Consider the following 26,699-nt stretch of genomic DNA (forward strand, 5'->3'; position numbering starts at 1 on the left):
GGACACCTGAGTGTCTGATAATATAACTGGTGGTTGAACTTAATAAAAAAATAGAGCTAGTAGTAGCCCTAATGTGGGAGCCCCCTAGTGACGGGGAGGAATTGGCTACGACTAATATTGGGGAAAAAAAAATATATATATATATATAAAAAATAGAGCTAGATTGTAAAATAAATCATTTTGGAATGAAGTTTGGTCGTTACTAACCTACATATCTACAAATCTTCATTGAACACACGTTGTGTTAAAACTTCCTTGGGTACTTTATTTTTGCAATTCTAAAGCAGAAAGTTCAAATAATTTGCACATTGCAGTGTTTCCCACAGGTGTGAAATATACCTGCGGTGGGAGCCAGCGGAGCGGAACATATCCCCTTCAGCACTAAAGTGGTCTACTATACACAACTGACAACAAACATATATATATATATACAGTATAGGAGTCAGGATTGTGCAATATAAAATGACATTTTTTTCAGCACAACCTATTTAATATAATGAACTCAATTTTATTTTATTTCATTTTAACTATACACACATGACTGACCAAAAAATTAAAAAAGTATCAAAAAGCCAAGAAATAGATCAGATTTATAAGATCATGTGTGACCATATAATAATAATATTAATAATAATAATAATAATGCATACATTATGCAGTCTTAAATAAAGTGACACGTGATAAAACCCTCTTTGTCAGCAAACATACATTTTATATCAAAAACATAATTTATAATAATATCCTAATTTTGTGAGTTCTACATTTTTGCATCATGATTCCATCATTATTTTTAAAGTTATGATGAGTTTAATTCTACACGACATATAAGAGAACCCAAATGCACAGTTTACAAGCACTGTCTACTTTATGATTTAGAGGTAATGAGCCACATTTCAGTCTGAAAGACGCCTCATTGCTGTATATGTGAGTCACACAAGACAAATATAAACAATTTTTGAGATTTAGAGCAAATGAGCCACATTTAAGACAGCCTAGAGAAGATGCAGAAAATGTCTAAATCTCATTCAAGTCTCAAAGGTGGCTCATTTCTGTCTAGGCGAAAAAGAAGAGATTTACACGAGATCTCCTCTTGGAGTTTCCTTAATCAGAACACACTGACAAAGTAAAAGTGTGTGTATAATTCTTAAACATGCATAAAGTTTCAGTAATGTTTTAATAAAACAATTATAAGTATAAATATAATGGTTTTTGTCTGCATTGCTATATATATTTATACATGGTCCATTAATATATTGCAATATATTAATAAATATGAGCACTAGTTTTCTATATATGGAAATGGATTATTTAATACATTGCATTATATTTTACAATATATATGCCATATTCTTTTTATCTGTATATTATTATATATACATACATATAAATATTTTTATATGAAAGTCTGTCTGATATATGTGTGGTTGAACTTAATCGACATAAATTTGACATTGAGACAGAGAAGACTTACAGTCTGCTTACAGCTGCTGTAATGATAGTGAGGAGAGAAATTAATATCCTGGAACGTTAAATATGATTATAAACAAATAAAACTATGATTTGTTGTTAAATATATAAAATTTTACAACAACACTCTGGGATAAGAGAAATAAAACACTGTTATTGGAAATGTATCAAATCTACATACATACTGTACAGACATATCTGTATGTTTGTTATTAACATCTCTTTATTTCATGTAATTGATTATTTTCCTGTAACAGCACCACACGTAGTGGTTTACCCGGTATTTAATTATTATTATTTTATTTAGATCCCTAGCGAGCTCTAATGTATTGAGCGATGGATGTAAATATAAAGTCGGCTCTCCAAAGCGCACCCTCATCCCCGGGCCTCCTCTCTTACCCCCGATGCCTCTTACCCCCTCCTGAACACAGCTCCCAGCAGGACGTTACCAGTCTCAGAAACCTTGCTTTCTGCCCGAGCGGTGACTAAAAAGCTCGACATGGACCTGTCTCAGAAGGTCCTCCACAGATCATAATGAATTATTAATGACATAAATCTCAAGCAGAAGGACGAGGAAGAAGACAAATGTCCCTCAGCGTGGGCTCCGAAGAGATGAGTACAGCTTCAAGGCTGCAGGAGGGGGGGCAGGGGGGGGGCAGGTTGGGGGGTGGGTGATATAATGGGGGGATGTCGGTGTTATCCGACCTGTCACTGCCAAATGCTTTAAACAAAAAGCCCAGGAATTTGGGAGAACGACGGCAAACTTAAACACAATCGCGATGAAGATGAATATTTAACCAATTACGATTCAAACTGAAGAACTGCCAAATTCACATTGGGTTCGCCCCTAAACCTGCAGCATACCACGGCCTTTACTCCGTGTAACATAGAAAAACATTCGCATATTAATCCTGATAGATTTGACACTAACACAAGAAAAGTTGCTTGCATTTTTGCTTGTCTGTCAAATGTATCGTTGCTTAAAACATGAAGCCATAAAAAAATAACATGAAAAGTTGTTTAAACATCTAGAATTGCATTGTGACATCTAGAATTCAAGGCTTTTCAAATCGTTTAAGAATTATTAAGATGCTAGAATTCTGAGAACCCAAAGAATTCTAAGGACCCAGGAGTGTTTAAAGGGGTTTAAAAGGGTTCTAAAAATGTGAGGCCTACACAGCGCTCTATTATTCAAAGAGCTTTTAAAATCCTGAGGGCTTGAAAGGTTTTCTAGACTTTAAACTGTTTCTGAAAGAATTCTGAGGACTCTAATGTTTTTTATCACTGTGAGGAATTTGACAGGTTATAAGATGAATTGTGGCGGTATGATGGCTTAGCGGTTAGCTCTGTTGCCTTGCACCCCCAGGGTCCGGGTTTGATTCTCACCTCGGGGTCTGTGTGCATGGAGTTCGCATGTTCTCCCTGTGTTTGGTGGGTTTCCGCCATGTACTCCAGGTTCCTTCTGCAAGGGTGTACCCTGCCTTGTGCCCAAAGTCTCCAAGGAAAGACTTCTGGTCCCCCGCGACCCTGTATACAGGTTTTAAAACTCTAAGGACTTCAAATTGTTGTAGCATTGTGAGGACGGCAAAATAATGTAAAGAGGTTCTAGAATCCTAATGTACTCAGAGACTTTCAAGAATTCATTGGATGCCAAACAGTTTTAGGGCTCTTAAGCACATCTGGAAGGTTCCAACATGTAAGGACTTTGATAGTTTCTTAAAATAAAAGGGTTTTAAATGGTTTTAAAATTATTAGGATTCTAGAATTTCATGTGAGCATCTGAGAGAGAGAGAGTACCTTAGAATGTTCTAGAATTATGAGGACCTCAAGACATTCTATAATTCAAAGGAGGTTTAGAATTATGAGGACTTTAAAGGTTTTCTAGAATTTAAAGGACTTCAAATCGGTTTTTAAAGGCCCAAAGACTTCAAATTGTTCCAGCATTGTGAGGACTTCAACTGGTTCAATAATTCAGTGGGGTTCGATGTGTTGTATACTTCTGAGGACTTCAAAGAGATTTAAAGAGTTTTTAGAATCCTAAGGACTTTGACGGTTTTCAAGAATTCAAAGGATGGCAAACAGTTTAAGAACTCTAAAGGACTTCCAGAGTGTTCTAGCAGTGGAATGACTTCAATGGAATCCAGGATATCGAAAGGGGTTTCAAAGGGTTTTAGAACCTTAAGGTTGATGATGTCCAGAGTGTTCTAGCATTGGGAGGCCTCTGACAGGTTCTAGGATTCTAAGAGTTTTTAAAGGGTATTGCAGTCCCAAGGATATCAGAGTTCAGAGGGGTTAAAACATAGAATTTTAAATAGGAATTCAAAGAATGTGAGAGTTTTAGAATTATACAGATGTCCCGTGGTCTATCATCGTGAGAACTTCAACAGTTTCTAGACTTCGAGTGGTTTTAGAACTCTAAGGACCTCAAACTGGTCTAGCATTGTGAGGACTTCAGTAGTTCCTGGAATTTGAAGGGTTTCACTGGGACTTAGAACTTTAAAGGACTTTACTGTGTGCCATGCAGAGTGACCAAAGTATTTGAATAGAAATTTTGTATATTTCACTCATCACATGAAAATTAAATTATAGAGCTTACTTTGCCCCTAAGCTTTATAAACTTCAAAGGTTTAAATAATACATCCTTGGATTCTAAACATCAAAAGATGAGCAGTGACATCAAACCGTTGCTTGGTGTTCGACTCGCCCGGGACTTTTAGAAGTGCCTGAATAAGAGAGAGATAGAAAGACGGTGAGAAAGAGAGAGACGTGAGACGGCTATGAGAGACAGTTGTCATGAGAACAGGAGAAGCGAGAGTGCAGTCTGTCTGAACTCTGTGTGAGTAACTCGGAGAAACTCGGCTTTATTTCAGGTTTGTGATGGTAATGACAGCTGAGGGGAAGACGGAGCTTCGCTTCTCCTCTCTTCTCGGTAATGATCTGACTGAAGAGCCGGCGCTACAGTTAAATAAGGACTTGGGATCACGGTGATGAGTCAGCTGTGAGACGGTGCAGACTGGATCAGAATCTCAGAGAGCCTGAGACGCTATTAGCGCTATCGCTCACGCTCGCTGCGCTGAGAGACTCTGTAGTAGCGCACAGATAAGAGGAAAAGAGAAGATGACAGTGAAAACGTGAACGTAATGCGGAACATGTCCACATAACGCTCAGAGACAAACGCAGATAAAACCTCTCTGTTAAAAAGTAGGAGCTTAATGATATTTGAGGCTCTTAAAGACTTTTGGAAACTTAATGTGTGTGTGTTCAGTTTCATGTGAGAGGCTTTTAATAATCTTTCAATAAATTAAAAAAAGATTCAAACTCTTCCTCGAGATCTCTTTGGACCCGGAATAATTCATTCTCCTTCAAGAATATTATTAACATTTGAGCATTTTAAATTGCTACGTTATTAAGGATCACATTCTCCTTTAATTTATTCATGCAAAACATCTCATTTTCAAACTCCAAATGATCATGTTGAATATTTTGTATGAAAAACAAATACATCAATTAGATGCAGTTGATTTTCATTTAAACAGACTATTATTTTTTTTTTATCCTGCATGGCGGATTAATTAGTGTTTTGATATCGTCGAATATTTCGCTCAAATTAGCATTAAATGCTAAATTAATTTGCATTTCATGATCAGAATAAATATGCTGCAGGATATTTTTTTGGAATAATAAATGCTATTGTTTGAAATGTGACACGATGCGTATTTTTAAATAAGAGCATAATTAAGGCCGGTTGTTTGCTTGGTTTTATCAGCACGAGTGAGTGTAATAGTGCATCGCCTCTTTTTCTTTTTCAAAATCCATTCTCCACATGGACCGGTAACAAAAGCATCTGTCAGGCATTTATGGCAAATCTCAGACTCTGTATTGCACCAAAGAATAAAACATCATCCCTTAAACAGCACAAGGATTTGTTATTAGCACGTACATAACATGCTGTAGCATACTCGCTCCTGATTGGTCGGGGGGTGTTGAAGAAAAACAGGTAATTAACAAACATTTGTAACTCTCGCTCATTTTCTATATGCGCTAATTGAGGGTCACGGGACACCTGGAGCCCAATGACCCTGGTCACAAGGCGGGGTACACCCTGGACAGGGTGCCAATCAATTGCAGGGCACAAGCACACATGGCAGGGTATTTAGCAACACCATCTAGCCTAATGTGCATGTCTTTAGACTGTGGAGTCGTAGAAACTGGATTACCCGGAGGAAACCCATCAAGTAGGAGGAGAACGTGCAAACTCCACACACACACACACACACACACACACATAAAGACACCAAGAAGGGACTTGAACACCCAACCTTGCTCCTACACCCCCATGCCGCTGATTTGTACCTGATCATTGAAAATGTATTTAACAGAAGTTAAAGGCAAAAAAAAAAAGCCAAGATATTTTGGGAATAGAACCTGGAGACCTCTTTTCTCATTAAATTCAGCCTTGTTACTATGTATCAGCTCTAACTGCGTACTTAAGGTCTTCAGATGGACTTTAATGCTCACCTGGGCATCACTTTCACTCTCACTCGCTCTTTGTCTCATATACATAGCGCAGAGACACTTGCGCTTGTGCAGATGTAATGGAGCACTGTGAACACAGCGGGACTGAAAATAGACCTCAGTGTTCGCTCCCGTAATGAACCTGCATCCCATTTTCTGCAATTCAATTAAAGCTGGTTTGCAAACGCAGGACATTAAACTCCAATCCTGCACCATGGAGATGAGAAACAGACCACCTCAAAAAAAAAGAGAGAAAACCCTCAACGACCAGCTTCCATCTGTCAACATCCAGCTTCAGATTATTTTCAACCATCTTGTTAGAAGAAATTATTCACCCTGGATAACCCAAACTGGTTCAGACCTGATTCGTCGGTTTCTTGTTCATCGCGACTGCCTCCAGTTCTCATTGGCACCTTTATTGCGGTAATATGATTGCTTTCAGGGTTTCAGGGTCTCGCTCGAGCGAGTCTCCGAACCGGACACCCTAAACGGCAGAACACCGATTGCTTTTGTCACACCGTGCCTCTGGCATTAATATTCAAATGAAGGCTGTTTGTGATGCGTGGCTGGGTTTAGTTTTTCTCATTTTTTAGAGTCTCGTGATTAAGACCGGAGCGCGAATGCTAGCCGAGGATCGTAAAGTGATATAGCGAACAGCTCGCTGCGACAAAACTCTGTCTCACTGCACTCTGATGATCGGGTTGATTCCTCGACAAAAGAGGAAGACCGGCGGAAAATTTTCCATCTTCTCAATCACCCGTTCGACCCAAGTGTCTCCTGAACATGTAATACAGAATGCAGCTCCTCATCAGTTTCTGTCGATGAGGGTTAACCGGAAATCGGTTTCTCACTTTCTGCCTCTCAATCATAGCTGAGGATTTCATACCTTTATTCTGTTTACACAATTTTTCCACATTAGAATTCGGCCAGGTGTGTAAATGTGACGCATAAACCCAGACACTTAGATTTCATAGCAAGGTTTTTTTTTTTCTCTCCAGGTTTCTCCAGGTTTCGCTCAGCTTGTCCCTTTGGAGCAGAAATATTCAAGACTGCCAACTTGTGTGGATGCAATGAAGCCGAAAATATGCCAAAGTGAATAAAGCCAGCAGGTGTTTCAACTATCTCACACTCTCTGGATGCCTGATGTCGTTCCCCATTTCACACTAGCGGGCTAATTTTTTGGCTCCTTTTCACAACGCTGGAAAGAAGTGCTGATGTTCTGGCCTCAGTTAAGGGCATCAGGGTGACACACGGCGAGTGTTTTTGGTTAATTAAAAATGTTCTCCTTCCAGGAAGGAGTGTAGGTGGTAAAAAAGGAGGATGTGTGTGTTTGTGTGTGTGTGCGTGCACTGAAGTTTTTAAAAAATTAAGAAAGCAGGCCTCAGTTTTCAATATGTCTGCCTTGGAGGGACGCGTTGATGAAAAACATTTCAAAGTTTTTCTAACCTTCATCCAATGGGGACACATTACTATCTCGTCTAGGATGACCCCGCCCACATTCCAGGGCATGGACTGAATGAGTTGAGGGTTAGTGGACTTGCTCAAGAGCTCCACAGGGGCAGCTCAGTGGTCGTGGGTTTGAACCAGGGACCTTCCAAACTCTAGTTCAATGCCTTAACCACTGAGCTGCCTCTGGTTTAATAGGTTTCATTTACATTTTATTATCCAGTTAAACACAATGTATTGGGAATAGCATTTGTCATTTCAGCAAAGTTCCATGATGTGTTAGAATTAAAGTTGAGGCATTCTGTAAGCTGTTCTGACAATTTGTTCTGGTCCAACCACCACCATGCTTCAAATCAACTTTAATTCGTCACCGATTCTAAACATACTTTCATCACCTATTACCATTGCCCAATCCCTGTCTTTTATAGGAATTAATATATTGCCTAAAATCTTAAATAATAATGATAAACAAATTCTGTTAATAAAATATAAAAAAACATCATATACAGGAAACGTTCACAAAAGAACATCTTTAGGAATGTTTAAATGTACAGTAGGGATAGAGATTTTGTTATTTATTTATTTTTGGCCAGGAAGTGTAAGTCACATTTACAGAATAAGATTTAATTTGTACACCTTTGATTTTAATCACACACACACACACACACACACACACACACACACTGTGGTGTCCAGTTCATGTGTGTAAATGATTCCTCATCCTCCCAGAGACGCTCTCACACACTCTGAGTCCTGGGATACGTCGTGTGCCATCAGGGACGAACTAAACCCTCCATAGATGTGATCCTTTGGTGATTCAGTACATTCAGGTGGTCAGCTGACTTCATTTTATTGCCCCATAACGTTACTGAGTCTAGACCTAAGTAACTGATCAACCCCAGATCATAACACTGTCTCCAGAGGCTTGTACAGTGGACACTATGCATGATGGGAGCATCGCTTCATGTCCTTCCCTTCTCACCCTGACACACCCATCACTCTGGAATAGGCTCAGTCTGGACTCATCAGGTCACATGATCTTTCTCCATCACTCCAAAGTCCAGTCTTTATGATCCCTAACAAACTGAAGACTTTATTCTGATGAGTCTCAATAACAAGTGGTTTTATTATGGACACACAGCTGTTTAGTCCCAGTCCCTCCAGGTTTTGAGAATGTCTTAAAGGGTTCAGAACCCAGTTCCAGTCATTTAAAATCTCCTTACTTGATTTCTTTGCTTGATGCGGACCAATTAGTTATCCCTTCTGAATTGGTGAAAATTTTTTGACCAGGCAGTGTGTATACACAAATGTACAGTAAGAGACAAAATGTGACTTAATCAAACGGTACATTAGTTGAGGGCGTGGTCATGGTGAGGCTTATAATAGAGCATGGAGGTGGAGTGCATCCAAAACAACAAATGGTTCTTTAATGGGTTTTTTGTACAGTACACAAAGGAGACCAAAAATATTAAGACAACATATGCCATGTATTATAGTTCTCTAACTGGGTGAAGAGTTATGTAACCGTGTGATCCGGCTTTGACTCGATTCCCAGCAGGTTCTCAAGAATAATGGACTTCATGCTAAATGGTGATAGTAAGATCAAAATGTCATTAATACATTGAATGTAATTTTTTTGTCCCAATACTTTTGGTCGGCACTGCAGTCATAGGGTCTCCTGCTTTGAAAGACCTTCTGATAACGAACTACCTTTAAGGTTCTAGATTTTTCCTTTAGACGTCTAAGAGATATGAGTGCAGCCATGCTGTGATAAAGTTACACCACTAAAGTCAGAGTTGCAGCTTAATCAGAAGATGCATATATACTGTATATATATATATGAACACACGCTGATTCAGCCGATGCTACAGTGAACTCTATAAGACGATCCGTTTGCAGCGACTTTGACTTCTTGTTTTTTTTTCACACTCTTTTCTCCACCCTGATGTTTTTCTCTCTTTTTTCCATTCTACCCTACAGCTTTCCCTCCTAATGATTGCATCCGTCTCGCTGAACGACACGTACATGAAGTAGCAGGCCCGGCGAGCAGCGAGGCACAAATTCACAGGAATGACGAAAGCACAGTTTCGACGTCCTGTCAAATGTGATTTTCCCCTTTCTGTGTCTTATGAGGCAGACATCTGATCTCTCTCTCTCTCTCTCTTTCTCTCTCTTTGTGTCTCTTGAAGTCTTAACTTCAAAAAAACCCAAGATCTTCAGTTCCTATTTGAAACACTGAGGTAGACGTTTCAGCCACTGATAACACACGGGAGGAAAGAGATACAGAGGAAAATTAAACATGACGTCAGTCTTGTGACTCGTCCCCTGATCAAAGTCGAAGAAAACACGTGTAACTGATACCGGTCCTGGCATTAGGAATGACAAGTACATGGCTAGCATTGTGTAACACTGAGCTTTGAAAGAGGTAGTGCGAAGTGCGATCAAAAAAGATTCCGTCACAGATCCGGTCGCTTTCGCCGTACGTCCTGCCTCTGTCCCCTTAAAACCTAGCAGCAGAGTTCGCTATTGGCAGTCTGACCCCTGGGGACGAATTCTCAACGCATTATGCCTCGAATGTTAAAAAAGACACTGAGCATGCAAGCTGCGGACCAGCCTTGTCTTTTTCGGTCGGAGACGGTTACTTCATCTCAGGGTTCTACCCAAGTTTCATCACTAGTGATGATCCTCGACATGAAGGATGGGTCGTCCACGGAACGCTGACGGAGCTCTTGGCGGACTTTGACGCAATGTTCCTTCTGATCCTGGGTCAGCAGCCTGGGGACGAATTCAGCAGCAACACAGCAACAACGCATGTTCAAATCACACGAGAGGATCGAATGGACTGTTCCGTATGACGCATCGACAGCGGCAGCGATGCTGTGGGTTGTTCTCCGATGATCATCACACACAAATGGTTTTGACATTTTCGCGGGTTGATCTCGTTGAAGGTCTTCCTGATCTCTTGTCATCTCCCAGTGAAAATCGTCTTCCGTCAAACTAACTATTGTAAGTTTGTAGATGCTGTGTTAGCCCGAAGTTTTAGAAGAGTTGGCCATATGTCAGTCAATAAATCGATTCTCCTGCCGTGGTTAGTACCAGGATAGCGTTCCAATTAAGTGGCCTAGGCGAGCTCTAACCACAGCCCTACGTAAGAGTGTTTGGACGTAATGACTGTGTGATGGTTTAGCCTGAGTTAGACATTATTAGAAGCGCGCTTGCAGGTGAGTATGTCATAACACGGTACCATTTGGTCGCACATTCGATCTGGTCACGAAACAAAGGACCGCTAAGAATCCCTAGAAGTCAGGACAATTCAGCGACGCTTTCACGAGCAAAGAGCCTTTATGGTGATTCCACTGCTTATTCATGTCAATTTCTGGATAAATTAATACTTTATGATGCCATAATCACGCAGTAATCATCCTTCAGGAACTTCTGGACTGGAGCCTTTATGAAGACAGTGAGGAGTGATACAGTACATCTCACTGAATATGAATATGTGCGCTGTGTAAATAAACAGCGATTAGACCTGTAGATGGTCATTCTTCAGTTGTGGTGGCAAGTGGTGTCTCTCTACTTTAAAACCGTTGAAATAAACCACCAATAAATCATAAAAAGTTGTTATTCTGTAGAACAAATGCAATTTGTGCACTGTTAATACTTACATTTTTGTTTTGAAATACATATTTAATTGAGTTTGAGAGAATGCAATGATGAAATTTCTTTTAATCTTATAATTTAATACTTTTAAACTGTGCTTTAAACTTTTTAGAATTAAGACTTTACAGGTTCCACAGACCATTTCCTGTCTTTTTTAATGCATTTCTAAATGAAAAAAAAAAAAAGTATTTTCCTTTGGCAGAAATAGGTGCCCAGTTACGCAATTAAACATTTCTTTTAAAAACTGAAATTTAAATGATCAACAAAACTGAAACATTAACATATTTTTTAAAAATGTATTAATTATTACCAAAATCTATCAAAAGTATTGGTAACACCATAGACATAAGCAGTTACAGTATGTCACCAGTGTTTGATTAAAATGATAAACAAATCGGAATGTTCTTAGGCTTTATTTAATATATTTAACATATAAAACTAATTTTAAATGCAAAGAAATACATTTGACTTAAAAAAACAAACATGCATTTTTTTTTTTTTACAGTTTTTCCTCTCATTTGCCACACCCATTGAAGCATCACCCAGATATGAAAATTGGAAAAAAGCTGTGTTTTTTTTTTAATAGTAACATGCATGTGACTGTGATGGTTAGATGACTAAAGTCAAAGAAAGAAAATAATTTGGTGTGCAATTATCTAAGAGAAAAACAGAACAAAACCGAATTCGCTCTGATACTGCTGTGGATCAATTCAATCCCATCTGTATAGAGCTAAAAATAATAACTGCAATCAATACAACAACACGATAATAAATTCAATACAAAACCAATAAACAAAATGTAACTCATAGATGGCACTGATCCAAAACCCGTTATTTTTATTGGGCCAGTATTGAGTCGAATATCAGAGGAAACGTCAGATATTAAGTGAGATACTTAATTAATTAATTAATTTATTTATTTATTCATTCATTTTGGATAAAATATAAATACAGTATAATAAAAATCAGTTATAACAAAACAATCCACTGCAAAAAAAAAATTCCAGCTGCAAATATTATTACTGAATCCAATTTTAATCTTTTTTTTCTCTTTCAGAATCGGATGAAATTCATCCATAAAATGCCATTAAATTAATAATATATACATTACACAATACATCTAAATCTTCTTTACTTTAGTAGACAGTTATATTTTTATTTATTTTATATACAGTATATTTCGTTTCTCTCTGATGAACTTTGCTTAAAGTTGAAATCTCCTATAAACCGCTCTTTGATTCATTACTTTTCTTCTTCTTGTGTAAAGTAATGGCTGTTCAAAAAAGAAAAAAAATTACCATCAATCCCGGTGACCCCCCCTATTAATACACCCCCCCCCCATACGTCTCCTGACTGTGTAAATCAGGTGTGTCTGTGTTGGTATTGTCTTTAAGGCCTGTACTCCTGCTGTAGCTTTTTAAACTCCCTCGGCTCTACAGCAGCAGAATTTACAAACAGCTCGCTCATTAGCGCTCCTCTGCACTCTCCGGGTTTTTTCCCCCACTTTTTCCGAGCTGTCCTTCAAACTTCACAAAATAAACCCAAAGCTAGCGCTCGCATAAATCATAACCAAGTTCTCCTGAAATCACTCAGAGGAGGAATTTCCTTTTAGCCGAAGCTGCAGGAACACACTTAGAGCAGGAGCGAGTGTACGGAGTGTGTTCTGTAACCACGCTGAATATTTATCCTGCTGAGACCACAGCTGAACATGTACACACTGCAGACGGAAAGACAGACAGGCCGACAGACAGCTGAATATGGACACACTGCAGACGGACAGACAGACAAGATAATACTACAGCTGAACACGTGCACACTAAGACAGACAGACAGACAGACAGACAGACAGACAGGATATGTTACAGCTGAAACTTCCCACATGCAAACATGTTGCACATTGCAGACAGACAGACATGTCCGCTCACAGACACGGCAACCTTTACACAATATTGCGTTTGAATATTTTACCAAAAATAATGAAAAAAAAAACATTGAAACAATTTTTGTGATTTGTGAAACACATGTAGGCATGTTTTTACATGTTTTCTCTAATGCTCTCTCTCTCTCTCTCTCTTTTACTGTTTTAAAACTTTTCTAATATTTTTTCTTGTTTTTACCCTTTCACACTCAGCGGGATGGAATGATGCATTTTTGTAGCTGAGCTCATAGCAGCTTCAGGAGTGTGTTATTAACAGCTAACACCTGAAATTGACTCGGCGTGCGTCCAGAGCCGCTCAGCAGGAACCCATAGCTTTCAACATCTAAAGGTAAAAAATGATGGATTGCTGCTTGTAAAATCACTTTACTGTGTTTGTACTTGATTTAAATAAATAAATGCTGAAATATAAACAGGTCTTTTTTCATTGCGTTCAGGTTTCTGGACGCGATTGTGTTTGTGCATCAGACGCCAGATTCAATAGTAATTTAGAGAATTAGAGCTACAGACAGGGAGGGAAAGGAAATCAATGAAACTCTTTATATGTCCTTATAAGCCATCGATTATCACCGCTGAGGTCCTGCACGATGTATGGGGGGCCGGGGGTAGGGGGGGGGGGGGGTTGGGCGATGTGAGGCAGTGGATGAAAAGAAGTTTAAATAAAGTTTGGATAAAGAAGAGATCATCATTGCGGTTAGAATTTCCCCGCACGGGTCTGTCGCTACAATTCTAATCAATCTCCGGGTTTTGAAGTTTTTAATATAAAAGTGTGCTTGTATAGAGTCTTTTCTCTTCTCCGGCGCCAGAGGTCATCCTGAAACGTCCTTGAGGGAACGACCTCATCAGAGTCCAACACAAAAGGACCAAAATTACAGCGATGGGCTTTTTTTTCCTCCACAGCTGAACTATTGCACCAAGAAGGAAATCAATTATATAAACGGTGTAGTCCATTGTGTTGACCACAGAGGCTTTGAAAGTAAAAGATTTATTGTTACGCTTTGTCGATCCACCTGGACTGCAATCAGGTCTTCTGTTATTCCGGGATGGAGTCGTGTCCCAGGTCCAGCTCGGTTCACGATCATCAACGAATTGCAAATCAAACGCACATAAAAACAAATGCACTCCGTCAACTATGACCTCAGATCTCCAAAACCAGTGTGGCTAACAACCAAATGGAAGCTAGTACCCTGTATTTTAGCAAGATGCATTAAAGGTGCATGTTCAATGCTGCATTTGGGTTTCCTTGGAAACAGGAAGCCAAAACCTGGACCTTGAAATTACATCATCTCCAACCTCTGTGCATTTGAGCTATTAACTGGGAGGGGGATAAATAAGCATGAAGGCCTCTGTGTTGGTCTTTTGTTAGCTAACTAGGTTGCGCTAGCTGACTGCGGTAAGTGAAGCATAGGTTCCTCTTTAGCAAACCCGTGAACTCTAGAGTCTGAGTTAATGATTTAACAAGTAAATCTGTCTGCATCTTGATTGATCTAAAGCTAACACACAGTATAAATCATTAAAAGGCGAGACGTGCGGCTGTGGTGCTGCCGTTAGCATCTGTGTTGAGGTGACGTCACTTGGTGGACTCTGGGATTAAGGAAACGTCCAGAGCTTCAGAGATGATAATCAGTGTTGGGTGTAACTGGTTAGAAAGTAACGCGTTAGAAAACTCGAATTACTTTTTTTGATGTTACGAGTATTCTAACCTGTTAGTTCCCCTATTTGTAATGTAATTACTTACTTTAAAAAGTAACGTCACCCTTTAGACGGACACAGCATGAATCCTCCCATAATGGCGTCAGTTGGCGTTATAGTGAGAAAAGTCCTAGTGATGCTAGCATTAGCTGAATAAGATCACTAGCATGTGTGGTCTCCTCACACTGACATCAGTCTCAGACAGTGGGTGTGGCCTAAATCCTATACCTGAAGTGTGTTTGTGTGCAATATGGACTAGAAACATACTGACATTTTTATCATAATGTTTAAACAATCTGGAGGCTAAAATCGGCCAGCTAACAGCTCCAGGATCCCAGGTTCAGCCCCAAGGTCGGGTTACTGTCTGAGTTGCTCGTGTTCCCCAGTGTTTTCCTGTTTCCTTCCCTATTAAAAAAAAAAACAAAACATGCATCTCCCATAGACTGCAGCCTGCAGGTAAATGTGTGTGTACGAGGCCCTGAGACGGATTGGCGTCACATTCAGTGTTTATTAGGACGTCTCGCCCAGTGCTCCTAAACCCTGATTAGAGTGAAAAATCAAGAGTTCTCATTGCCATTTTTTTTTCCTTCTCAAAATGTTAGAAAATATCACGAGCACAAAGTAGAACCATTTAGGACAGGAACGAGACGTTATGAGACGTTCTAAACATGTACACAGGACATACAAGAAAGGATTCTCTGCACACTGAGGGAGGGGGCGTGGCCAGTAGTCTCACGCTGGGATTGTTTTTAGAAGTGATGCAGATTTAATGTGTATATTAAATCTTATACTGTACCTCTTTAAGATAGTCACATTTTGTTGCTTTGCAGCCTGAAACTTCACCTGATTGAGTCTACAAGTCATTTTTGGGAAGGGGTGATCCTTTTCCAAATCAGTGATTCTGTTTTTATATATTTTTTATTTATCGATATTTTGAAATGCTTTCCTGTTTAATATTCAGGATTTGTTCATCCATGAAAAAGAGGAAGAAAAGAAAGAAGAAAGAAATCATATCAACCTGCATGACTTGGCAAAACCAGAGCTGGAGAGTCCTACTTGCAGATTTTCTCTTTTTTTCCCTTTTCTTTTTTTTTCTTTCGAAATGCAGAGTGAGATTGATTTTTTCCTCTCTGTTCATATCAGCGTGCCATAAATCATAAAACAAACTCTGACGATTTTCCCGAGCCAGGACTTCACCGAGCCGAGACTAATAAAGTAAAGCAGGCCAAGAGGAACACGTGTTTACTGGCCTTTACATTGGCACGTGTCCTGTTTTTTTCTCCCCCTTTATTGATGATATCCGTGAATAAACGACTGCGCCCGTGTACGATGCGATGCGATGTAAAGTTTTGTTGCATTGGATTGCGAGAGAAGGCTGACACGCGTTTGAGAGTTTGAGATAATCACGCTCTGACACTCCGTAACACAGAAGGATGAGGGAGCGACGGCGTGCGGCGGCTAAACGGTAGCGAAAACGAGGCTCTGCACTCCTGGGAAGCAGATAAATGGGTTTAATCTCGATGTTGAGACCTTCAGCAGGGAAAAAAAGACCGCGAACACCTGAGACCCCGCTACGTGTCAAGCTTCGGTCGAGGCCGAGTCTCCGGGACATACATCTCAATCTGAACACGAGCGCAGTGGAAGAAGGCGTGGCTCACGTCTGCACGTGGAAATCACAAATTGGAAAAAAGAAAAAGATCTGAACACGAAAGGTATTTACAGCAGGGTAGAATTCTAAATTTAAACTTTATCGTGTGTTCAATTTAAGGTTAAGAGGTGTCACTTTCCATTCACATCTGGTAAAAACACCAAAAGAGTTCAGGTTCTCAGCTACCACTTCCTTCCCATTTCGGCATTTGGTAGACTCTCTTATCTAGAGCAACCTACTGTACAAAAGTGCTTTGAAGTTTCCGTCATTGGAAAGTAACTCATCACACTCTAAAAAATAAAACTGTGCTGTACTCAATTTTTTTGGTGAAACATTTTTACACTCAAAAATAGAGTAAATATAAAAAATTTTTTAAAAATCATGTAAAATATACTTCATGAATTGAGTACAGGTCAGTAAAAAATTAAGTAGACCTGAATAACTATATTTAGTACAATGATATACAAAATTGAGTAAATGTAATGAAAATTAGAAGTTAATGAAAAGTGAAAATGAGTAAAATAATTGAGTAGATATAATTGAAATGGAAGGTAGAAGATACTGAAAATTATACTATTATTTAATAAACAAATGTGCTACATTTACTAAATATTTTAACTGAATGAAAGAAACAATACACACATTTTCATTTTAATTAAACATTTATTTGCCAAATTTGACAAGACATGAAGTCTAAATTCACCTTGTTTTCTTTGCAAATGACATGTAACAAGATCATAAACAAAGAGCTGAATTTATGTTATTAGTAAACAGTTTCAAAAACAATACTCCTGCCACAAGTATTATACAGTTAACACATGGAAAGTAGACTTTTGTATTAGAATCTAATGAGTCACATTTTACATCTGAAAGATTGCACATCTTCACACTTCAGTTTCCTGCAAACTGTGGGATCAATACAGTACAAATGTGTGTGCAGACCTTCTCAGGTCTTAAAGAAGCAATGACAGTCTAAATGAAGACAGGACACTAAATATCCATGGACATCCCATAATGCTGGCACCTGAAAAAGGAACAATAGTATACAAGTAAGTACAAGTGTGATTGTTACTGTAAAGTCTACCAGACTGGTAAAATAGTACTTCCGTTCAAATATATACTTTTTGGACTAATAGTCTATTTCTATCTTCGATTCAATGGTTACACATTTAATACTTCTGTAACATTTAAAAAAGTTGACATTTACCTCCTGTTTTATCTCTATTCAACTTCTCTTCATTAGTGGTGTTGGTGCTGTGAAAGAGATATAGAAAATATATAACATGTTTCACACAAAATCAATCAGTTTTAGTTTCTTTTACTTACATATCAGAACATACATAATGTTTCACTTCAGTATTTTAATTTCATATTACTTTCTCCCAATTCTGAGAGAAATGTTGTATTTTCACTAAATCTTTATATTTCATAGCTTTAGTTACTAGTACAGTACTTAGCACATTTATTTTATAACATCTGCGGCTGCTTGCTCAGTGTTTAATCATGATAAAAACACTCATATACAGTAACGGATAAAACAGTGCCCGAGTCCGGACACTGCACCTCATTTCTGCTGTTTAAACCGGATTTGTTCTGAGTTTCTTCCTTAAAGTGTCGGAGTGACCGAGCAGACTCGCGGTTCAGTGTGTGAGGTGGACCGGTACACATGCTAGTTTTATATCCTCGCCACAGTGGCGGTAGGCTGCGCAAAATCACCGCATTTGGCGGGAGAAATTCAAATATTGCGGCCCAACCGCCGCCGGTTACACCGAGAAACCCAGAAAAAACCCGGACATGCACGCGCCGCTGCTCGGTGTTAAATCTCTCTTTTTACACCAGAGTTTAAGTGTCTGTATTAACGCCGCTTTAGCTGAGCAGTTCGGTGGTTGGAACAAACAAGCTAAATCACACTGAACCCCAGGACTGGCCTGTTGCTAGCTATCGTTAGCTCTGGAGCTCGGCTGTGACAGGATTCAGAACAGTAACTCACACACTATAAAGTTGTGTGTGCAGGCAGACAGAGTCATTATTACAGTAACTTGTGTTAGCTGTTTACTCACCAGGATTTGTAAGGAATGTTCCAGAATGTTCCAGGTGCTTCATGTCCATTCTCACATCCTCACAGCCTTCTTGTCTCTGGTGTTACACCAGACTTCCCATGAGCACTTGCACAGGGCAATTTACTCAATTATTTAAGTTTTTGTTGTTAAACATAAAGAATATTGAGTTGGAATAATTTAAATAATTGTAGTTCTTGAAACTAATCAGTACAATTACTCCATTAACGAATTTTTTTATTTAAATGTATAAAAATATATTAAGTGCATGTTAAAAATATAATTCAGTTAGTCAAATGCTGATTTTTACTAGTGAAGTAAACTTAAATTATAGTGTAAATTTAAGACAAAATAAATAATAGTTTTTTTAGGCATTAATTTTGATTTGTCTAACTCAAACAATCATGTATGTGACTTTTAGAGATTTTATTAAGGTAACATAACTTTTTTATAACTGTGAAATTTACAAGGCCACAGAATCATTTTTTAGAGTGGCAGTGACCCAGTAACCCATCAGTGACCCAGTAACCCATCAGTGACCCAGTAACCCATCAATACACTGTGTTATTACTGCAGGTTACTACAGCAATCAACATAACTGCTGGCGCTCACACTCTGGTCAATAAAGTTTCTCTTTCCTTCTTTTAAATAAGTTTAAAGCAGAAGTGGTTTCAGATTAGATCATACACACACACACACACACACACACACACACACACACACAGATAATATACTGTAAGTTACAATCTATAACTTTATAAGAAGGCAGCAATAATTTAAGGCAAACATACAGCATCCCTCTATAAAATCCAGCCATAAACAACTTCACCAAAACACAAACAGACTTTTTAATCTTACCATCATATTGAATCCAATCCGCTGAATCAGCACGATGGATTTCTCACCTGTCTCTCATTTAAAAACACTTCATGAATAAATAATGAAACTTACACAGGAAAAAATCTCATGCTCAATATCCACTAAAGATATGAGACACTTGCTGTGTGAACACAATTGGATGCAGCAGATTTATAAGATCTGGTCTTCTGGTTCATGTTTTGTGGTTTTATCACGCATTCAGACTCAGGAAGAGCCCTAGATAGGGTGCATACTGTAGTGTGCATTACTTAAATGTTTATTTAAGTATTAGACATTATTTATGGCATACTAGTTGAAGTACAGTAAGCATCATTGACGGTTAAAGAGTTTGTAGAAATATTTAAAAAGTTGAACATAAACAATAAATTGATCAGCTTTAATGTAATCAGTGATATTATTATTTCAGGTTGAAGCCCATGTACATGTCTGTCTGTACATCTACAAAAAGTAGATAAAAGGATAAAGAACCACTCCAGCGTGTTAAAATTCACTTATACCACTTCAGCGCTGTTATTTCAGCCAAAGTGAAAATATGAACTAATCCCAGTCAAAATATTCACTTAATCTTTTCTAATTAATATCTATTGGTGCAGGTGTTTGTTTACATTGAGACAGTAGCGCATTAGTAGATTATTTTAAAGTAGATTATTAAATCCCACACATAACTGTTCATAACATCACTTTTACTCCACATTTAGATTCACTGATGGTGCAGATTAAACTTCAGGTAGAGATCTAAGGACTGCAGGAGATTCAGTAAATTCTGTCCAGACAGTCGATTTAAGACACGCCCAAAGTTTGACACATTCGCTGTATGCCGTCGAAACTTGTTTGTAATTGTTCATAACTTCACTTCTACTCAATATTTTGATTTCATTTACAGTGCAGGTTTAACTTCAGGCAAATACAGACGGACTGCCAAAGTTTTAATGAATTCTGTCCAGACAGTTGATGTTGTGACTAAATCTGGCTGGACAGACATACAGATAGACAGACCTATCTGTATATTTATATTTTCATATTTTTATATTTTTTATATCTATGGACCCCTGCACAAATCACTTTAAATAAGACACTTACGAAGTCACTTTTTATGCATGTTTGCACACCAGAGCCATTTTAAACTTCTACATTTCTGTTGTGACAAATTTCTATTTCTATTTTTTTTCTATATTTCTATATCTGTTATATTGATATTTTGTTCTCATTTCACTAGTTAATCTTATTTTCTAACATATTTCTTTTATTGCAGTATATTCTTTTGTACAGCATATTTTACTAGTTAATTTTTATTCTTAACGTATTTCTTTTATTCATATTTATTTTCTTATGTATAAGCTTTTATTTTTTAAGGTCACTGGTGGTCGTGTAAGCATTTCACTGCATATTGTACTGTGTATGACTGTGTATGTGACAAATAAAATTTGAATTTTTTTTTTTTTTTTAACCTTTTCTGAAACTAGTTTCGGGTCTGAATGTATAAGATATCATTGAAAGAATTGTGACCAATGTACATACAAAAAAGTATTTTATTTATATATATATATATATATATATATATATATATATATATATATATAGATTATCTACATTAACTAAGCTGCTTGTACATCAAATCATACTGTAACATTGCATTAAGCCTAATGCGCTGAATACTAGTTCTTCAAGGTTAGCCAGCCAGCTTGACTAACACACTAGCTATTTCCAACCTGTCAGTTATTTTGACAAAGTATTTATTACTGTATCATTATGCCCGTATTAAGTATTTTGTCATTAATACCTTAATCCAACTTTGCTAGAAAGATTACCAATAGGATAGTTGTTAAATTCATCATGCTAATCCATTAGCTGGTTATTAAATATTATGATACAGTAGCTTCTTAATTGTGTTTATGAACAATTCTCAGCTCTCAGGTTTAAATACATTTCTTGTTTTCTGCATTAAACAATTTTACAAAAAGTAATGCGTGTTTCAATGTTAAATCAGGACTCTTTTTTTTTTTTTACATATTTTCTTAAAGTTTTTTTTTTACATTCAATAATTTTGTACAAGATAACACGAGAGACTCAACAATAAATTTAACTTGCCTGTGCATCCAGCATGAAGAATCGTAATCAGAACCACCTCCAGATAAACAGTTAATTTTGCTGCAATGATGAGAAACTTTTCTCAGGTAACAAAGCATTTTTTCAAGCATCATGTGGAGGAAATCTAAAAGCAGCGAGCCGAATGCACACAATTCTCATTAAAAACCCAGTGGAGGCAAACTGGGATAAATAATGACATCACATTAAAATCAATCATTTTTTCAGAAACGTTTTTCTCAGACGTAGCCTGGTGACATGCGGAACGGGACGCTCAGCTAATTTACGGTGTGTAATTAAGCTTCATAACTCAGCATGAATAGCACAAAGTCATCACACTCATTAAAGGAAAAACACAGTGCTTAAAAACAATGCGTATTGAGCAGGGAGTGAGTGGAAACATCTGTTTTTTGAAGACTTCTAAATTAATCAAATGTTTTCTAAAACTTTAGAGTCTACAGGTTTTTAGTAAGAACCTGTCCCTCATACTGATATCTATTTGATGTGTATTACATTACTGTTGATGTTATTAACATTACATGACATTGTAAAATTTAGGATTTAGGATGTAAAATAAGCAACAACAAAAAAAAAAAACATAAAAAGAGATACAGTAGGAATACGATAGAGCTTTGATTATTATATAATGTTATGGTTTGGCCCGTGACTGGTCCACACCATCATTTTTTTGCTCCTTAGTCATAAGGAGAAGGCGAAACTAACAACCTCTTTCATTACTGCGGCCACCCCATCAACAGGAATGTGAATGGGCGTCGCCACTAGATACAACAAAGCTTGTGCTTTATCTCCACTTTTGTATAAGGCCTTGGATTCTCAAGACAAGGTGCTTTCATTGTAGCAGTCATTCCTTTAACACTCTTTCAAATAGCTTCTAATCTTGATTCTCATTTTTATAACGTGAAGTGGAAAAAAACAACATTTTTTTGGGGTGGATGTGTCTGCCTTTAAAGCTGAGGGTATTTAGGGGTAATTACAGTATGAGTTGAGAAGAACACCAAGGTTTGTTAAGGTTGGTTTAGGCTTAATTCAATGCTTAATTCAAATTTGGTTAAGACCTTGGACTACTGATCAGATGGCCATGAGTTTGAGGTTGAGGTCATGAGTTGAGGTCATACCATCACACCATTTTTAAAACCATTGTTATGCAGATGACACTCAACTCATTCTCTCCTTTCCTCTCTCAGACACTCAGGTTTCCACCCGGACCTCAGCATGTCTGGCAGACATCTCATCTTGGATGGCAGTTCATCAACTGAAACTTAATCTCAGCAAGACCAAACTGCTGTTCATCTCAGGTGATTCATCGCCCTGTCAGGATCTTATGATCTTCTTGGGCAACAGTCAGATCACTCCTTCAGTCACCGCCCGTAAGCTTGGGGTAACTCTGGACAATCAACTGTCCTCTTCTCTACACATGGCCAACCCTACTCGCTCTTGTAGATTTCATCTTTACAGCATCAGAAGAATTCGTCCATTTCTCTCCTCACAGGCCTGTGCTTGTTCAGTTCCTTGTTGTTTCGAGACTGGACTACTACACCTCACTCTCAGCAGGTCTGCCTCTGTGCACCGTTTGTCCTCTGCAGCGGATCCAGAATGCAGCTGCAACCTTCCCAAGTTCTCCCACACCACCTCACTTCTACTCTACCTTCACGAGCTTCCTGTACTGTAGCTGCTGCATCAGATTCACATATGTATACACAAATAAATATGAATTAAATGTAATTCATTCAGTTTGTGAGTAATGTTACTTAACATTTTTATGCAATTCTGGGATAAATCCAAGTTTGCTTTAAGGTAAATTTACAGGTAACTGTGGGTAATTTAATGAAAATGTCAGGGTTAAATTTGCACATAGATCGCACAAGTCTGGTAGCACGGTGGCTTAGTGGTTAGCACTGTGGCCTTGCACCTCCAGGGTCTGTGTTCGATTCCCAACCAGGTTTGATTCCTGCCACTGTGTGCATGGACTTCCTTTGGGTTCTCTGGTTTTCTCCCACAGTCCAATGACCTGCACATTGGCATTTCCAAATTCCCAATAGTGTGTGTGTGTGTATGTTATGTACCCCACCTCGTGCCGCAATGTTTCCTGAGATTGGCTCCAGGCCCCCACATGACCTTGTATACAGAATTAAGTGGTATAGATGATGACAATGAAGTTTATAGTCCAGTTCAAGTTTTCCACATTTTTGTTATTTCTCTGTCTCATCTTAACCTTCTGGGTCCCTGGGTCCTCATATGGAGACATCATGTTCTGGGTCCACTACACCTTATACATTCTGTCTAACCCAGGCCTGTTGTCCCCATTAGTAGACACTTTATAGCAAAAAAACAATACACTAATTAGTAGAAACACAAGAGGGTGTCAAACTCGGTTTTCTGTTCAAAGACAAGACTTAGATTTTATATTTATCAGGTCCTACCAACCCCAAATATATAGTGTAGGAAAAAATATATAAAGAATAAAAATGCAGGCGAAATTAAAGCTCAGGTCGTAAGAGGTTAAAATGGATTAAAATCCTTTTGTGAAAAATTGCACAATTAAACATTATCTTAATTTTATAGGAATAAGATTGATTGTGATTTTGAGTGGCTTTTGATAAAGTGTGTTGATCTGAACCCAGAAAATTGACATTAAGGCTCAAAACTTCCATTATAATTCAGATCCTCTGTGTTTTAGTAAAAAAAAAAAACAGGTCCTGCAGGGCAACCGCATCCTTAACCACCCTTTACTCTGGCAGCGAGGAGACGCTTTTATGGAAGCGAGACAGGACAGGAAGTGTGTTCTGGCCAGCAGGCGCCGTGCTCATGAATGGCGCTTTGATCTGAGTCATATTGGGGAGATTTCAGCTTAAAGGCACAACAATAGGGGCTTTCATATGAGGTGATGTGCATATTGTGAGAGCAGGCAGGCAATCATGCTGTCGATTATAGCTACATCTCCTTACAGAGGGGGAAACTGAGAGCGAGGCTTCCCTCTGCGGCCTGACGCGCGACGCCGTCCAACACATTGTTATGCTGCAGTCGAACAAACAAGAATGGACAAATGACTCCTGTTTCAGTTTGCTCTATTGTGTGTGGGGCTTTTTGTTGGTGTTAACAATCCTGGAATAAAAACACAAAAAAAGCATAGAGCTCACACACAGTGTCATTCTGTATATACACACACACACACACACACTTATATACAGTAACTTGAACTTATCTGTAAAGAGTATTTTTTCTTTTCACCCCACAGGTTGGATTGACCTGCAAATCACAGGATTACTGGACGATTCTAATGCACGCGCCGCTCTAACAGGTGATTGTTTCTATAGCAACAGGCTGTTATGCTTTTTGCTGTTTCTCAGGAACAGTTTTTTTTGTCTTATTAACTATTAGACAGAGAATAAAGAGAGGCTGGCGAGGGAACACAACCGTTTATAGCTGCTATAAAGTCAGCCAGAACATAAACGAAGTCGTTTCATGGAACATTAAATGTAACTATAAATGGATTAAAGCTACAGTGCACCGGCCTTTTATTTTTTGAAGATTATAATTGTTGTGGGATAAAAGGAATAAAACACTTGCCGTGGTAGGAGCATAAACAACAGAAATAAAAAGTAAAAACACCCTGCAGCAGGACGTCATCCTAATGGGACGTCATCCCAGGGTGGGCCTTGTGTGATTGTCGTCTCTCCAATACACCACTACACACTTCACCACTACACACTCCACCACTACACACTCCACCACTACACACAACACTACACACTACACCCGCCACACTCCACCACTACACACTCCACACTCCACCACTACACACTCCACCACTACACACTCCACTACTACACCACCACACACTCCACCACTACACACTCCACCACTACACACTTCACCACTACACACTCCACCACTACACACTACACACTTCACCACTACACACTCCACCACTACACACTCCACCACTACACACTTCACCACTACACACTCCACCACTACACACAACACTACACACTACACCCGCCACACTCCACCACTACACACTCCACACTCCACCACTACACACTCCACCACTACACACTTCACCACTACACACTCCACCACTACAAACTACACCACTCCACACTCCACCACTCCACACTCCACCACTACACACTCCACCGCTACACACTTCACCACTACACACTCCACCACTACACACTCCACCACTACACACTTCACCACTACACACTTCACCACTACACACTCCACCACTACACACTACAACACTACACACTTCACCACTACACACTCCACCACTACACACTACAACACTACACACTTCACCACTACACACTCCACCACTACACACTCCACCACTCCACACTACACACTCCACCACTACACACTTCACCACTCCACCACTACACATTCCACCACCCCACCACTACACACTCCACCACTCCACCACCACACACTCCACACTCCACCACTACACACTCCACCACTACACACTACACACTCCACCACTACACACTCCATCACTCCACACTCCACCACTACACACTACAACACTACACACTTCACCACTACACACTCCACCACTACACACTCCACCACTACACACTACAACACTACACACTTCACCACTACACACTCCACCACTACACACTCCACCACTACACACTACAACACTACACACTTCACCACTGCACACTCCACCACTACACACTACAACACTACACACTCCACCACTACACACTCCACCACTACACACTCCACCATTACACACTTCACCACTACACACTACACACTACAACACTACACACTTCACCACTACACACTCCACCACTCCACAACTACACACTCCACCACTACACACTCCACCACTACACATTTCACCACTCCACACTACACACTTCACCACTACACACTTCACCACTCCACCACTACACACTCCACCACTACACCACCACACACTCCACACTCCACCACTCCACACTCCACCACTACACACTACACACTCCACCACTACACACTCCATCACTCCACACTCCACCACTACACACTACAACACTACACACTTCACCACTACACACTTCACCACTACACACTCCACCACTACACACTACAACACTACACACTTCACCACTACACACTCCATCACTACACACTCCACCACTACACACTACAACACTACACACTTCACCACTGCACACTCCACCACTACACACTACAACACTACACACTCCACCCGCCACACTCCACCACTACACACTCCACCACTACACACTCCACCATTACACACTTCACCACTAAACACTCCACCACTACA

The sequence above is a fragment of the Clarias gariepinus genome, chromosome 25 (genome assembly GCF_024256425.1).
Source record: "Clarias gariepinus isolate MV-2021 ecotype Netherlands chromosome 25, CGAR_prim_01v2, whole genome shotgun sequence".
NCBI lineage: Eukaryota > Metazoa > Chordata > Actinopteri > Siluriformes > Clariidae > Clarias > Clarias gariepinus.